The sequence below is a fragment of the Bidens hawaiensis genome, unplaced genomic scaffold (genome assembly GCF_021521415.1).
Source record: "Bidens hawaiensis isolate Kalapana, Puna unplaced genomic scaffold, B.hawaiensis_p1.1 tig00060979_1, whole genome shotgun sequence".
NCBI lineage: Eukaryota > Viridiplantae > Streptophyta > Magnoliopsida > Asterales > Asteraceae > Bidens > Bidens hawaiensis.
Window position 1 is genome coordinate 43,888 of NW_027506478.1, and position 13,006 is coordinate 56,893.

General features: G+C 36.2%; 1 pseudogene; it reads right to left on the reverse strand.

Moving 5' to 3' along the window:
• Positions 1–9,218: 9,218 nt before the first annotated feature.
• Positions 9,219–12,700, reverse strand: LOC143617954 (uncharacterized; annotated as a pseudogene).
• Positions 12,701–13,006: the final 306 nt, after the last annotated feature.

Consider the following 13,006-nt stretch of genomic DNA (forward strand, 5'->3'; position numbering starts at 1 on the left):
AATTGAAGTAATTGTGAAATATCTTATAATCTAGTATTAATAATTGCTTTCCTTATAATGCAATGCTTTTATTCTATTATTCTTTTATATTCGTAACGGACAGAAGGTAGAAAGTAGAAACTGTTGCGTAGTTATCTTGAGAACTTACACAAATGTGTTAAAAACTTTTCGACGCTTTGATAAAGTTCGTTTACAATCCAAGTTTATGTTTGTACATTAGAATCTGTGTAGCAGTCGTTTACTATGGTATCTACTGTATTATAATAACAGTTTTATCTGAATTTTGTTCACCTGGTGATCATAAAGCATTTTAAGTTTTCTTAATAATCTGGAGATACATAAGAATACAGCTCCAACAATTCTATGACGGAGAACACTTGGAACAGAGCTACTGTACACCACCTGCTGTTGGAATATCGTATGCCCGAGACACATAATTAGGTTAATGTGACTAGTCGTGTTTGATCCAAGTCGGGTCATACCCAATAACGAGTTAGACACACACCAATTATGTATTTGTTAAGATAAGATCTATGAGACAAATACAGAACACGATACATTCAGAAAATCGGGTTTCTGAATACTTACTTGAAAGTGTTAAATAAATTAATTGGTTAATTTATTTATTCAAATAATTATTATTGGAATGATTATTTAACTATATGTTCTTTTGTAAAATGGTTTATAAAAGATGGGGTGTTTATATATTTATTTTATACTTTATAAAATAAATAAAATAAAATAAAATAAAAAAATAAAAAAAAATAATTTTATTTGGGGCCGGTTTTGGGTGGGCCCCACACCCCAAAGTTATGGTCAAATTTTTGTCAAGGATTTGGTGGATGTTGAGTGTATTCTACTTGACTAAAACCTAACACAAAGATATGATGGTTTTAAAAAGGATTTGATCATTATTATATAAACTTTCAAGTAACAAAAATTGAAGAAGTCTTTCTTTCCTTCTTGTTTACTACTTACGGCCAAAGGAAAAAAGGAAGGCTCGGGTCTCGGTTTTTCGTGTTCAAGCTTCCTAACATAGCTCGGTGTGTGTTGGAGGCTCGGGGTACATTCCGTTTGAGGATTTTCCTTTGAAAGTCTAGCATCAACATCATCATCTTCTTCAACATCAACTACACTCTTAAAAGGTTAAGAATGTAAGTGTTTATAGCTTTGATAGTTTAGCTTTTCCGTATCATTTGATCCTTGCTTCGGGTTTCTAATAAATAGATTATTGGTAATCTTATAACATGAATAAATTAGGTTGTTCATGTACACATTTCCTATAAACTTGTAATATATACATATATATACATATGGATAGATATGTTTAGTTTGTAAATATCACGCTTCCGCCTTAATTGTGACTAGTTAAATGGTTAACTAAGTTTAAAATATCCATAGAAACCCAACAAATGGCATCAAGAGCCGGGATACGGGAAACTAAGCTTCGGGTTTTCGGTTTTATATTTTTCCCCTTGAAAGATTTTATACAAAAATAAACATGCATGATTTTTTTTGTATTTAATCTTGTTATTTTTTTGGCTTTGTTCAAAAAAAAATATATATATAAAACCGGGTTATTGGGCCGAAGCCCACTTGTTTTGGTTATTGGGCTAACCGGAAAAAAAAAAAAAAAAAAAAGGGGAGAAAGCTATATGGGCCGAAGCCCATTTTTGGTTAAATGGGCCGAAGCCCATGAGACTTCTTATTGGGCCGAAGCCCATGTGTTTTGCACATGTGGGCCGAAGCCCATAATCAAGTTATTGGGTCAAGCCCAAATGAGTTGGGCTAGGCCCGATAAAGTCAAGGGGTTTTGGAACGGGTTCCTAAGACATAACGGGTTATGTTTGTTAAAACTAGACCGAGCCGTAGACCAAAATGGATGTTTGTTTGTGGTTGATGATTGTAATTGTAATTAATTATTCAAGTTTCGGTTTGTAATAATTAATTAGGGGCAATTTTGCAGTTTTGTAATTATTTATTCATATGGGTATGTAATAAATAGATTGTTTGTAATATTTTATTTTATAGAAAAATGTATTAGGACATTTGTTTTGTAAAATTAAAGAAGATTGCAAAATTGGAAGTTTGGGCCTTATTGGGCCGGGTATGGTGATAATGGGTCTCACAAGCCCATTAAGGGGATTCAAGCCCAAAAGGACCTAAGCCCACCAATTAAGCCCAAATGGAAGCTTATGGAAGCTAAGGCCCAAGTTCAAGCCCAATGGATCACAACGGGGTTGAAGAAGATGCTCGAAGCATTTGGATGCGGGATCGAGTGGGAGCTACAACATCCATGTGTCATGTGTCCCTTAGGATCGGACCTAAGACACACACTTGTTTCGGCTAACAAGTGTGGTCTAACTTAGTGGCTCGTGTCTAGTATAATTGTATATGCTTGTTAATTGATTGTTTGATTATGTGGTTGCTAGATATTAGGATATCAACTTCGTCACATAGAATTAATTAACAAAGCATAAAACGGGTTCTAATAATTATCGGTAATTACGTGACACATAGTTTAATAAAATGGATTTATTAACTAGCCGTCTCACGCCCATAATAAAATGGTTTTATTATAAATTAGATTTTTGAAAAATGGTTTCAAAATATCATGTTACTAAATGCATGTTAGAACATGATTTAAAGTTTTACAACTAGAATTATTAAAACTAAAAATCCCTTTTGAAATTAAGGATAACAAGTTAAACACCATCCTTTTGTATAACGCTTAACATATTAGTAAGCTCTTAGTGGGAAAAAGGTCACCTAACCGCATAGAGTAAATTAATATGTTGAGGTAATATTGGCATATAAATGGGAAAAAGGTCACCTAACCGTTTGTATGTTGATATTACAAGTTGATACAAGTAGGACGACTTAAATTGGAACCATGTGAAGAGGGTCACCCAAGCATGGGGTTTAATAGGTGTTGATGGGATAAACATGCCGACACGAAATATGATTTCGAACCGGTCCCATAAACTCTAGAAGTTGCAAAAGGGTTTGCAATTATTATGAATAACTACCTTGATAGACCGACAATGGGAAAAAGGTCACCTAACCGGAGTCGTGTTTATCGTTGGATTCTAGATTTTAATTATTAATTATATTTGGTATATATAAAAGGGTATTAATAATTAAAATATGTAAAACACTAAAATGAACTTAATTAAAATTCTGCAGATGGCCGCACACGTCGACGACAACATAATCCCAAACGTCCAAAACGTATCTCTCCGATCTATTCTCGCTAAAGACCGTCTTAACCACAATAACTTTTCGGATTGGTTCCGAAATTTAAGGATTGTTCTAAAACAAGAAAAATTATATCATGTTTTGGAAACACCTATCCCCAACGAACCGGAAGAGGGAACTGAGGTCGAATACATGAATTGGGTCAAACACACGGAAGATTCCATTCAAGTGTCATGCCTCATGTTGGCGACTATGGTTCCCGAAATCCAAAAGGATTTCGAAAACCATAATGCGTACGACATGATTACTCAACTTAAGGAAATGTTCCTTAAGCAATCGAGGGTTGAAAGGTTCGAAACGGTTCGAGCCTTGCATGCATGTAGAATGGATGATAATCAACCAGTTTCAACTTATGTACTTAAGATGAAAAGTTACATTGATCGCCTCGCCAAGCTCAATTGTCCCATCTCAAAGGAGTTAGCAACGGATTTGATCCTTAACTCTTTGTCGAAAAGGTTCGACACTTTCGTGTTAAATTATAACATGAACGGGTGGGACAAAAACATTGGAGAACTTCACTCAATGCTTAAAACAGCCGAGGCGAGCATGGGTAAAAGGGTTTTACCCGTGTTTGCGATCAATGAAGGTAGATCCAAGAATCGATCTCAACCCAATCCTAAGGCTAAGGTAGCAAAAAGAAAGGGTCCTCCTGTGCATCTTAAGGGTAAGGGCAAATCACCGGTTATGGCAAAGAAACAAAAGGTTATGGAACCGAGGGGTCATAAGGATGATCCTTGTTTTGGTTGTGGGGAGACCGGACATTGGAAACGCAATTGCCCGGTCTACCTAAAAGAGCTAAGAGACAAGAGGAATGCGGGGCATACCTCGGGTAATGTCTTTATGATTAATATTGAGCTAAATCTTATTTCTTCTAACACATGGGTATTAGATACCGGATGTGGAACTCATATTTGCAATTGGTTGCAGGGGTTCAAAAGGAATGAAGACTTAAAGAAGGGCGAAGTGAATCTTTTCATGGGCAACGGTGCAAGGGTGCACGTGGTCGCTAGAGGAGACTTCACTTTATCGCTTCCAAGTGGTTTGGAAGTTGTTTTGAGAAATGTTTTGTATGCTCCTAGTTTGACTAGGAACATTATTTCCGTGCACCTTCTTAGACAATGTAACTTTGACTTTAAATTTGTAAAATCAGAAATGCATGTATCATCTAATGGTATCTTTTATTTTAAAGCTGTACCAAACAATGGTATTTATGAATTGGTTCATGACAATACCTCAAATAGCTCATTATATCAAACTTCCACTAAAAGACTCAAAAAGGATTTGAGTGATTCCTACATTTGGCATTGTCGTCTTGGACACATAAACAAGAATCGTGTAAATACTCTCCAAAAGAATGGTCTTTTGAAAACAAATGAGTTAGGTTCGTTTGATGAGTGTGAATCTTGTATTCAAGGCAAGATGACCAAAGAACCTTTTAAAGGTACAAATGAAAGGGCTAAGGACTTGTTAGGTATCATACATACGGATGTATGCGGACCTCTCAAGCCCAATAGTAGGAATAGTGAAATGTACTTCATTACCTTTACCGACGATTTTAGTCGATATGGGTATGTGTATCTAATGAAACACAAACATGAAGCCTTTGAAATGTTCAAGGAATTTCAAAATGAAGTACAAAATCAGCTCGACCGAACAATCAAGGTACTCCGCTCCGATAGAGGAGGAGAATACCTAAGTGATGCCTTTCAAAGTCATCTTAGAGATTGTGGAATTATTTCACAGCTCACTCCTCCTGGAACTCCTCAACATAACGGAGTATCCGAGAGGAGGAATAGAACACTGTTGGACATGGTTCGATCTATGATGGCACGAAGCTCACTACCGCCATCATTTTGGGGATATGCGCTACTTACAGCGGCTCGTATTTTGAATATGGCCCCGACCAAAAAGGTGGATCGAATACCCTATGAAGTGTGGCATGGAAAGGTTCCATCCTTTTCATATTTAAGGGTATGGGGATGCATAGTTTATGTTAAACGTGACACCCCAAATAAGCTTGAGGCTCGATCCATCAGGTGTATCTTCATAGGATACCCAAAGAATGATATAGGATATATATTCTATGATCCTAGTGAACAAAAGGTGTTTATTTCACGCAAAGGATACTTCTTAGAAACTAGGTTCCTTATGGAAGGACCTAGTGAGAAAAGAGTGGAACTTGAAGAGGTTCAAGAATCACTGGATGATACACAGTTGGTCGATACTAGCTTTCAGCACGAGGATGTTGAAGATGATCAAATGGTTGATCATACACACGTTGCTCGCAGATCTAATAGGATTAGTCGACCTCCCAAGAAATATGGATTTCTTGTGGATGATTGTTACTTGGTCGATTCGGATGAACCGATCTCCTACAAAGATGCTATGTCACAACCTGATTGTGACAAGTGGCTTGAAGCCATGAGCGCCGAGATGCAATCCATGCACGATAACCAAGTTTGGGAATTGGTTGATCGTCCACTTAACTCCAAAATGGTTGGATGTAAGTGGGTCTTCAAAAGGAAGACCGATATGCATGGAAATTTAGATACTTACAAAGCACGACTTGTAGCAAAAGGTTTCACGCAAACTCAAGGGATTGATTATGATGAAACCTTCTCGCCGGTCGCGATGCTTAAGTCGATCAGGATATTATTTGCCATTGCAGCTCATTTTGATTATGAGATATGGCAAATGGATGTCAAGACCGCTTTTCTTAATGGATATCTTGAGGAAGATGTCCATATGGTTCAGCCTGAAGGTTTTGTCGATCCATCTAATCCTGATAAAGTTTGTAAGTTAAGGAAATCAATCTACGGGTTGAAACAAGCATCACGGATGTGGAATCATCGTTTTAATGAAGAAATCAAAGCGTTTGGTTTTGTCCAAAACGGTGATGAGGCGTGTGTGTATAAATGGGCTAGTGGGAGTATAATCATGTTCCTTATTTTGTATGTCGATGATATACTTTTATTTGGAAATGATATACCAAGTATGGAAAACGTTAAGGCGTGGTTAAGTAGTCGTTTCTCAATTAAGGATCTTGGAGAAGCGACATATATCTTGGGAATAAAGGTCTATAGGGATAGACAAAGGAAATTGATCGGACTCAATCAAAGTGCATACATTGATAAAATCCTGAAAAGATTCAGGATGGAAAACTCTAAGAAAGGTTTGGTACCTATTCCTAGAGGAACCGTGTTAAGCTCATCCCAAAGTCCTAGCTCTAAGGAAGAGCAGGATAGGATGAAGCATGTTCCTTATGCTTCGGCAATAGGATCTATTATGTATGCAATGATGTGCACTAGACCGGACGTCTCGTATGCTTTAAGCATAACGAGTAGATACCAGCACAACCCAGGTGACAGTCATTGGATGGCTGTCAAGAATATATTAAAATACCTTAGAAGGACTAAGGATATGTTTTTAATATATGGGTCTGGTGAGGAGGAACTCGTCGTAAAGGGTTACGTGGATGCGAGTTTCCAAACTGACCGAGATGATTCTCGGTCACAGTCAGGATATGTCTTCATTTTGAATGGAGGCGCTGTCTCTTGGAAAAGTTCGAAGCAGGATGTTGTCGCGTTATCCACTACAGAATCTGAGTACATCGCCGCTTCAATGGCAGCCCAAGAGGCTGCATGGATGAAAAAGTTCATCATGGATCTAGGGATTATCTCTACCATTCAGGAGCCCCTAGAAATATTCTGTGACAATGAGGGTGCTATTGCACAGATCAAGGAGCCTCGTGCTCATCAGAAAACGAGGCACATTGAGCGCAGATTCAACTACATAAGGGATGAAGTTGAAAAAGGAAAGATATGTATTCATAAAGTTCATACCGATCAAAATATTGCGGACCCACTCACGAAGCTCCTCGATAGGCCAAAGCATGAGGGTCATGTTTGTGCATTAGGACTTCGGTATTCTAGTGAGTGGATTTAATCTGTGTTTAGTGTTTGTATAAGAACAAATGTAATGGGTATCTTATGATAATTAATTATGTTTTAATTTTTCAATGGGTTATGTTCTATATTTGCATGTTTAATCCATGAATGACTTATGTTGTTCTAAATGTCCGTAGTCGATCATACTTGTGGGAACAAGTATGAAGGTAAGACTATTATGAACCCGGATTGGTTGATATTCATGTGATGAATATAGGGCATAGGTTTGCCACCAAGGTTCATAGATATTTGTGGGATACAAATATTGGACATGATCCGCTCTCAAGGATCACTGCATGGAGTTAGTGCAACTGATCATAAGTAATCCTTGAGTAAAGGCGAGTATCATTGTGTCCTTTGACCTGAGATGTATATTGGATCTGTTTTTTCATCAAGTCTGATAACTTGACTCTCTTCTTTGTTATTTCGGTAACACGATGACGTAAAAGAAAGAGCTCAGATATCATAAGAGATGTCAACAAGGATGTATGCAGTCAAGATGGGATTTGTTCCTCTTATGTGTTGAGAGTTTAGATGTCTAAGGCCTGTTAAGTTAAATCATTGGGAGAATGATCACTCTGTGTCTCTTCGATTTGACAGGACATCTAGCAACAAAGGGATGTAATGATAAGACTTACCTATATCATATCAATTATGGACTTGAAGGGGATGATGTTATTGAATGGCACTCAGTCAAACACACTAGGGGTGGTGACCTGTTGTTAGGCGGTATTCACCATTAGCATTAACTTCCTATGAGTCTCGTGCAAGTGGGAGATTGTTGGAATATCGTATGCCCGAGACACATAATTAGGTTAATGTGACTAGTCGTGTTTGATCCAAGTCGGGTCATACCCAATAACGAGTTAGACACACACCAATTATGTATTTGTTAAGATAAGATCTATGAGACAAATACAGAACACGATACATTCAGAAAATCGGGTTTCTGAATACTTACTTGAAAGTGTTAAATAAATTAATTGGTTAATTTATTTATTCAAATAATTATTATTGGAATGATTATTTAACTATATGTTCTTTTGTAAAATGGTTTATAAAAGATGGGGTGTTTATATATTTATTTTATACTTTATAAAATAAATAAAATAAAATAAAAAAAAAAATAATAAAATAATTTTATTTGGGGCCGGTTTTGGGTGGGCCCCACACCCCAAAGTTATGGTCAAATTTTTGTCAAGGATTTGGTGGATGTTGAGTGTATTCTACTTGACTAAAACCTAACACAAAGATATGATGGTTTTAAAAAGGATTTGATCATTATTATATAAACTTTCAAGTAACAAAAATTGAAGAAGTCTTTCTTTCCTTCTTGTTTACTACTTACGGCCAAAGGAAAAAGGAAGGCTCGGGTCTCGGTTTTTCGTGTTCAAGCTTCCTAACATAGCTCGGTGTGTGTTGGAGGCTCGGGGTACATTCTGTTTGAGGATTTTCCTTTGAAAGTCTAGCATCAACATCATCATCTTCTTCAACATCAACTACACTCTTAAAAGGTTAAGAATGTAAGTGTTTATAGCTTTGATAGTTTAGCTTTTCCGTATCATTTGATCCTTGCTTCGGGTTTCTAATAAATAGATTATTGGTAATCTTATAACATGAATAAATTAGGTTGTTCATGTACACATTTCCTATAAACTTGTAATATATACATATATATACATATGGATAGATATGTTTAGTTTGTAAATATCACGCTTCCGCCTTAATTGTGACTAGTTAAATGGTTAACTAAGTTTAAAATATCCATAGAAACCAACACCTGCACACACTAATTCAAACCAGCGACGCAACCACACAAGCCACAGATATGATCTTCATATCACAATACTAAGTGGGTCCGGATTGGATTAGTTGAGCGCGTATCGGATTGATGATTTTGTTTGAAAACTTATCAAAGATGGGCAATATAATAGTCTTAAGAAGTCTACAACCAGAAGATTCAAAAAATACAATTTTTTTAGCTAATTGGCTAAAAAGATGGAAGTCAAATAGTCATTCGACACTCGGGTCGGAGAAAATAGATTGGTTCGCTATCCAACTCAAAACCAAATTACGCCATAAGTTACTCGTATAAGATTCCCATAAATCAACCGCGCATGAAAAACTCATCCAGTCATGCTCCACACGCTCACCATAATTTCCACTCAGGAATATTGTTTGCATTAGGCGTAGATCCTTTAGAAGTTGTAAATTCAAAAGTCGAATGTTCTCTTGCTGTGATGTAGAAACTGGCATGATTTTGGCGGGCTCGGTTTTTACTTCCGATAATTTTAATCCAGGTCTCTTCCAATGGTAGAACTGGACCACTTGTTCCATCTCCCAAAAACAGAGGATTAGAAGATAATAATGTGAGTTTCAAAATGTTGATTCCAGCCAGACGATGATGTAACCGTGGCCTTTGACCATGTTGTCTTTTTTTTTATATAATAATGTGAGTTTGAAAACAAGTTGACTTAGATTACTATCCTAAATCGGACCCCACTTACCGTGCCTAAAAAATGGCTTGTTTTATAAATGAGCCTGACGTCGAGCTTCACTTATCGAGCTCTTGAGCCAAATTGACTAAATAATATATATTATGTTCTATATAAAAATTATGATTAAAATACAATATATATTCTTTCTAAATAATAAGCAAGACGAGCCGAGCTCAAGCTCTGATAAATTAAAAAGCGCTTGAGCTCAGGCCGGGCTCAGTTCGTTTACACCTACTTGAGCCTAGGTGACAAGCTCACTCTTTGTGCCTTGAGTGTGCTTTGAGCATTTAAATGGATTAGATTAATTTTTGTTTATATAGTCTACACCTAAAAACTTGCATTAGGATATGAGAGTTTAGAATGCAAGGAGAAGAAAGCGGTACAATGGTAAATTAGTAATATTATAAATAATGAAGTTGGTAAATATGAAACTTTAAGCATCTTGAATGGGTATATATAAAACTGTCCCAAAATATTTATAAACTAAAATCGAAAATGACTTGGTACCTGAAGTAGATATAATATGTTGGCGAATTCATAGTCAAACAAATCATTACCACGAACCACGTGTAAGGGTTCAAGAATAATATCTGAGAAGTCTCGGGGTGAATGCACATCACTTGCATTTGTAGAATAAGGTTGGTATCCAAGAACATGTAATCTTGCATATCGTATATCCAATCCCGACTTGTAAGTCGTAGATTGTTCAGGAGGAAACCAGTACATGTTTTGTGAGGCCGGCATTGGTAGGTAGTCTTTTGAACTCATGTTAATATTAAACGGGATTTTAGTTAGAAATGAAATTAGTTTACAATCTTCATCATGAGATTTATCTCGAGTAAACCCTAATGTGAGGGTGAGTCTTTCTCCATGTGTAATCTGCAATCAACAATCAACGTTGATAATATAAAGAAACAAAAAATAAATAAATCATGAAAGTAGCCATTTTCTGAGTGTGTTAAACCTCTATGGTCAAATCAAAAAACTTCAAGCATATAAGCTAGGCCTGTAAATGAACTGAATGTGTGTGCACTATTCAGTGTGAAGTTCATTTATTTAATAAACGAATGAAGATGACAAAAAAAACGTTTTGTTCATATAGTTAAATGAACAAACATGAACACAGGTCTCGTCCGTTCAATTATGTTCATTACATGGGTTCGTTTACGTTCTTTATGTTCATTGTTTTATGTTTGTTTAAGTCTAGCATTATGAAATTAAAATATCACCCATTATAATTTTGTCTACTTTTATGATTTTTTTGAATTTAGACCCAAGAGATTGATGCTCATGTTTACTATTAATTGGTGTTTACGAACCGTTCCTTTATACTATTAACATAAACGAACATGAACACGTTCATTTTCCTAACCAATGAAGATGAACAATAAGCCCGTTCATGTATTGTTCGTGTACGATCGTTTGTTCAGTTAAAGTTAAGCGAAACGAACATGAACATGCCGTGTTCGTATCCGTTCGGTTCGTTTCAATCAATCTATCAATCATACCCAGTGGAACCCCGTCAATAACAAAGCTATAAATAGGGTCTGGGGAGGGTGAGATGTAGCACACCGTACCTCTATCCAAAGAAATTAAGAGGTGGCTTCCAGAGAGACCCCTAGCTCTAAAAGAACATATGTATGCGGGAATATAAGAGGTGGCTTCACAGTAATATAACTAATAATAGCATGTAGTAAAATTAATACAACTAATACATAAAAATATATAATATATGACAAGAAAATAACATAGTGGTGTGTGACTAAAATAAGGTAAATAACAGCCCTTAAGGTATTCCTTTCTCCCTAAAAATCCTTAACTTTAATTCTACGTCTCCAAGAATTGCTATCCTCAACTTTAATTCGGTTCGTTTATAGCCATGAGATATGCTAGTCATTAATTGCATATCCACCTTTACTCACCTAAACCCTGAATGTTTTCATTTTGTACGCCTATCTATACGCGCTATGGTGTCACATATCACATTAGCTTAAGTAAATATAATAAAAAAAGGTTTAATTTGCAAGTAAAATTAGGTATAACACAGTCAGAAATATGATTGCTTTCATAAATTGCTTTTAAACAAGTTGCATTTGACTTAATTTTGTATATATATTTTTTTCATTTTTATTGGTTTCACCTTTTAGTCTTTTAAGTTCACAAACAACCGTGACATAAAGCCTCAAAATGACTTAATATTGTTAAATAAAGTTAAGATACCTCATCAACTGAATGAATGTTCCGGCTATCCGCAGTGTAAATCAGAGCATCCTAACAAAAGTATAAGAGTTAAGTACAGTTTTAGTCCATGTTTGATTGATACAAATAACCATTTGTCTAAAAGTTTTTAGTCCAGTAGTTTGATTGATACAAAAAGGCCAAGATTTAATTTTTGGACTAAAATAGTTATCTGAGTCAAAACACAGGCACTAAATCGTATTTTTGTAGGGATATTCAAGAACCACTGAAACCAACTGAACCGCCTAACCAAAGCAAGCCAGCTGGTTTTGGAGGTTCGAAACAATAGTTTGAAGCTTACACCAGCCATAGAAACAAAAGTTGCAGGTTCTCCATCCTGGAAGTGAAAGAGCCCGCCGCCAAACTCCACACCATAACTATTCAAATAGCATACTGCCTTAAACATATAGTAACAAAGTCAATGCAGTCAAATAGATTCAAGCATAATCGAAGTATGAATTTACAGTCCATAAATAACAATAAACAATAAATTTCTTAAATGTTATTATATAAATAACAGTCGAGTGTGTACCACATAGTCACGTTTGCTTCAGATATGGCCTGTTATCGTCACTATGCCACCCGATACTTGCACCTTTGGTCCAGCTAAAATATGATAATTTTTAGAAAATACTGTTTAAACGACATTAATATCAAAAATTTGAGTAATGTGTAGAACGTACCTGATCAGCCCAGTGAATTCGATAAAAAGTTAATACTCGCAACCGAAGAATTCTTCTACTTTCTCTTTGAGCTTCTCTAACATTCACCAATGCAAATCAAATGTCATTTACACATTACTAGGGGTGCACACACGCCAAGCCACTTGCGAGCTACTCGAGCTCGGATCGATAAAGAGCTCAAGCGAGCTCGAGCCTCAAATAAAGCTCGTTTAGTTATCAAGCCGGAGCTTGAGCCTTCTATAGGAAGCTTGAGCCTTAATGAGCCATGTTTATACTTAAGTTTTACCTCTTTTGGACTTCTATGTATTAATTTCACATTGTGCACTCAAGCTCGAGCCAAGTTTTGGCTCAATTAAAATACTATACGAGCTTGAGCGAAGCA